The sequence below is a fragment of the Octopus bimaculoides genome, chromosome 9, assembly GCF_001194135.2.
Source record: "Octopus bimaculoides isolate UCB-OBI-ISO-001 chromosome 9, ASM119413v2, whole genome shotgun sequence".
Classification (NCBI taxonomy): Eukaryota; Metazoa; Mollusca; class Cephalopoda; order Octopoda; family Octopodidae; genus Octopus; species Octopus bimaculoides.
In genome coordinates this window covers 22,991,403-22,996,095 of record NC_068989.1, presented here as the reverse complement: position 1 = coordinate 22,996,095, position 4,693 = coordinate 22,991,403, and the positions used below count along the sequence as shown (strand labels likewise).

The 4,693-nt window shown below is 36.8% G+C and overlaps 1 protein-coding gene and 1 long non-coding RNA gene across 7 annotated transcripts in view; one reads left to right on the top strand and one right to left on the bottom strand.

Moving 5' to 3' along the window:
• The window catches only part of LOC106877281 (uncharacterized), a 107,476-nt gene extending 106,398 nt beyond the window's left edge, over positions 1-1,078 (bottom strand). For both annotated transcript variants that reach the window (XR_001410362.2, XR_008264876.1), the window contains exon 1: positions 917-1,078. This is a non-coding gene — a long non-coding RNA (uncharacterized LOC106877281). The remainder of the gene's footprint in view (positions 1-916) is intronic.
• Positions 1-4,693, top strand: part of LOC106878206 (uncharacterized protein KIAA0825) — a 176,526-nt gene that overhangs the window by 28,112 nt on the left and 143,721 nt on the right. The window contains exon 1 of one of the 5 annotated variants that reach the window (XM_052970493.1): positions 23-166. The exons of the other annotated variants lie outside the window; for them this stretch is intronic. The gene's annotated coding sequence lies outside the window, so the exon portion shown is untranslated. Of the gene's footprint in view, positions 1-22; positions 167-4,693 lie in introns of those variants that run through there. 5 annotated transcript variants of the gene reach the window in all.

The following is a 4,693-nucleotide window of genomic DNA, read 5'->3' as shown; positions in this document are numbered from 1 at the left end:
ATGCATTCTTCCTATCCTTTGGAAATAGATTTCCATTAGATTGGCAATGAGCCATTTTTTTTTCTTCTTATTTCTAACGAAGCAAGGATCGGTTCAGTTGCTTGAATAAGCCTCCATACATTCTTGGTGCTTTATTTTCTGAACCTTGGACACACATGACAGACAGGTAGGATTTAAACTTGCGATATATTTTATTGATTTTTTTTTTGTTTTGTTTTTCGAGTTAAGGACACACACACACACACACACACACAAATTATGTGAAGAAAGAATCAATATCAAAATTCTACTCAGAATAGCGAAGAACAGAATCAGATACAGTAAGAATTCTTTCTGGTGTTCTGCTATTTCTTCCTCCATACCATTAATTAATTGAACAATGTATAAATATTATCAGCTATTTCTCTGTTTAGTGGAATTGTCTCCTCAGCGTGTTTGTATGCAACACGGTTTCGATTCCTGATTGGAGCCATTTCATTACATTTACGTCACTTGTCTTTGACAAACCGCATCAATCTCTCTACGTCTCTGGTCTCCTCACCTCTCCCTCATGCAAAAGTAGTAGACGTCATGCCAAGATAAATTACGATGTAATATTTGTTACCTTTTTATACCTCCTATGGCATCTTGACAATTTTTGTTTTCCTCTAATTTTTTCATTCTGTGTGTGTGTGTGTGTGTGTGTGTGCATATGTGTATGTGTGCATATGTATATGTGTATGTATATATATATGTGTGTTTGTGTACACATTCACACGAACACACGAATGTTTTATATGCGTGTAACACCCTCCACTCAAGAATCTACACACAAGAAAATCACCGCAGGCATGCGCGCTCTCGCGAAATGAAGCAGCGGAATTGACAGCAATGTTGTCAAAATATCACGGGTGATAGTAATGTTAGAAATAAATACCGTTATAAGTTATTCAATTCTGCTACTTCTCTTAGGGTGTAAGAAATACAATGATGATGATCTCCATATAATAATAACCAATATAAATGTTGCTCGATTTCGCCAGTCACACAGAGAAATAGAGTAAATAAGAAATACAGACAGTTAACACGAGAGATGTAAGATGAGTAACTTTCTGAAAAAAAAAAAACATCTTTTTAAAATTAAATTTTGCGGAAATGGGGTTTTCGATGAAGTAGATTGCAATTATGTTGATAGAATTTAGGAAAATAATGACTTGTATTTATTAGTGCTGTAAATATGCAAATGGGAAATTTGTTTTAAGATTATAAATATTTTTCTTTTGAAAATTAGCATTCATTTCATCATTTTGTATCAGCACGAAGGAATTTGATAAAAATTAAATCGATTATTGTGTGTTTACCATATTTCGTGGCAAAAGCATACTTCCAAAGTTACCCATTATCTGATGGGTAACACTCTAATAATAATAATAATCATAATATTAATTTCAAATTTTGGCACAAGACCAACAATTTTGGGGGGACTCCAGTACTCAACTGGTATTTATTTTATTGACCCCAAAGAACCAAAGGCAAAGTCGACCTCGGCAGGATTTGAACTCAGAACGTAAAGCAATTTTTTTTCCCCGGCGCACCAACGATTATGCCAGCTCACTGCCTTAGTAATGATGATAATATTGGTTTGGAATTTTGGCACAAGGCCAGTAATTTCGGGCGAAGGGTTAAGTCGATTACATCGATCACAATGATCAACTGGTACTTTATTTTATCGACCCCAAACGGATGAAAGGCAAAGTTGACGTCGGCGGGACAGTAAGGATAATAATATTAATGGTTTCTAACACAAGGCACATGGCCAAATATTGCACGGGAGACTGAGATGACTTGATGTCATTTCCAGAAACATAAGTTATAGGTAATATGTCTATAAAAACAAAACAAACCTTACTTAACTGTGAAATAATAGTTTGACAGATGTTTCCTTTCACTTTGTTGACTGCTATTATATGTACATAAAACGAAAGACGACCAATGAGTGTACTTAATCATCTCTAAGTACTCAACTAGAATTTAGCCTACAAGAGGCTAAACATAGAGGGGGCAAACAACGACAGACAAAGGGACTAAGTCGATTACATCGACTCTAGTGTGTAACTGGTACTTATTTAATCGACCCCAAAATGATGAAACGCAAAGTTAACCTTGGCAGAATTTGAACTCAGAACGTACTGGCAGACGAAATACCGTTAAGCACTTCGCCCGACGTGCTAACGATTCTACCAGCTCACTGCCTTTTGTTACATTTATATGACTGAGCAACAAAGTCCATAATAATGATTTCTAGCATAATCCCAGGTCTTAGATTTGGAGAGAAAGATATGGTTAATTCTATCAATTCTAGTACTTGATCGATACTGTATTTTATCAACTCCAGAAGGGTGCAAGGCACCATGATTTGAACTCAGAATACGAGGGCTATAACTAAATACTACTAAATATTTTTGGCGCTACTGTAGAAAAATAGTTTCTCATTTAGGTACAAGGCCAGCAGTTCTGAGGTAATGCCATTAGCCTCATTACTTGTTTGATATTTTATTTTATTGACCCCTATAAACATAAAAAAACAGTTGACTCAAGAAATATTTGAACTCAAATTGTAAAGAATCAGAAAAAACACTTATGAAAAACCTGAAACAATGTTTCTGTAAAATATAAGTTGTGTTGCTGTAATGTTTTTAAGGATGAAGTGGCTGTAAATTTTTAAGGATGACACCCAAGAAGGCATGGGATGAAGTACTGAAAGCTAAGCCTTATGACAAAGGACTGAGATGTCCAGTGCCTTGCTCTACTCAAGAAGACCTGTCCACCACAGCGGAATTGATACCGGTGTTGGTGCCACATAAAAAAGCACTGGTGTTGGTGCCACATAAAAAAGCACTGGTGTTGGTGCCACATAAAAAAGCACTGGTGTTGGTGCCACATAAAAAGCACTCAGTACACTATGTAAAGTGGTTGGCATTAGGAAGGACATTCAGCTGTAGAAACCATGTCAGAACAGACAATGGAACTTGGTGTGGCCCTTGGCCTTACCAGCTCTGATCAAACCATCTAACCCCTGCCAGCATGGAAAATGGATGTTAAATGATGATGACATTGTGTCATTCCACATGTAACCAGAATATATATGGCTACAGCATTCTCACTGCAACTTTAAGAATACTACAAGTGAAGTTGCTCTGTTTCTCTGTGCAAAGATGATTATATGATTATTAATGATGATGAAAGCCATTTGCTGATATATTCTGATGGCACACAGCTGAAGGAAGCCAATAACTTTGAGTACTTAAACCCTATGTTGCTGACAGTAAGAAAGACCTCCTGACATGCAAGGCACTAATGTAGAGTTTCAAAGTATCTGAAAATCAGTCACCAAAGCTAGATGACTTCAGGGCACATGTAGAGAGCCATTCTTCTCTATTGAACCTAAATGTGGTCTATGAAGAAGGAGCTTCATTAATGTTTTCATAGTACATACACCAGGTTTCTCATGAGGATTCAAAGTATCTTGTAGAGTGAACACAAAACCAAACAAGTGGCTTAGAGGATTAAAAAATAAACATCCTTCCCCAGTCATATAGACTCATAGGGCTGGTTTCCCAGTTTCCATGGGGCATATATTCCCTCCCTGGTTGGGACTCTGGTCTGTTGCTGGATTATTCACTTTTGCCATCTGAATGGACTGGAGCAACATGAACTGAAGTGTTTTGCTTGAGAGCATAATACATCACCCTGTCTAAGGATAGAAACTACAATCTTATGATCATAAGTCCAGCACCCTAACCATTAAGTAATACATGTCCACAAGAGGAGATTTATGGACCCATTCCACCCATTTCTACTATTTTTGCTCATTGCATGATAGGTCTCACTGGCCATCACTACTGCGCTGAACAACAGACCATATTGGATGTCATATTTTGGGGAGTTCCAGAGCCTTATAGTAGACAAAAACTACTCAACTACATTGATATTATTGGCAGAGACACACAGCATAAAAGTGAGGACTTAGCAAAGGTAACGAGAGATAGAGATAACTAGCACAGCACTGTGAAACACATCTCTACTGCAGCTGCTTAAAGAAGATATTTATGTTTCTTGTCATTATTTGAATTGAAAATAATGAGTCAGTGAAAGAGTGTAGTATCAAACCTTTCACTACTCATTTGGCTTTTATTATAGAAAGTGACTGAGTGTTTCCTAACATTAGGAATACAGGTTACTTTCATTATTTTGCTGGGGTATAATTTTTTAACAGTCACATTTTGTCTGACAATCTACTAGCAGTGCCATCTACTAGCCTAGATAATAATAATAATAATAATAATAATAATAATGGTTTCAAATTTTGCCACAAGGGCAACCATTTTGGGGGAAGGGATGAGTTGATTACATTGACCCCAGTGTTCAACTGGTACTTATTTTATTGACCTCAAAAGGATGAAAGGCAAAGTTAACCTCGGCAGAATTTGAACTCAGAATGGAGTGACAGGTGAAATACCACTAAGCATTTTGTCCAGCATGAATAAAAATGCTAATAATAATGGTTTCTTTGGGTGAAGGGATGAGTCGATTACATCAACTCCAGTGTTCAACTGGTACTTATTTTATCAACTCCAAATGGAAGAAAGGCAAAGTCTACCTCGGTGGAATTTGAACACAGAATGTAAAGACGGATAAAATGCTGCTAAGCATT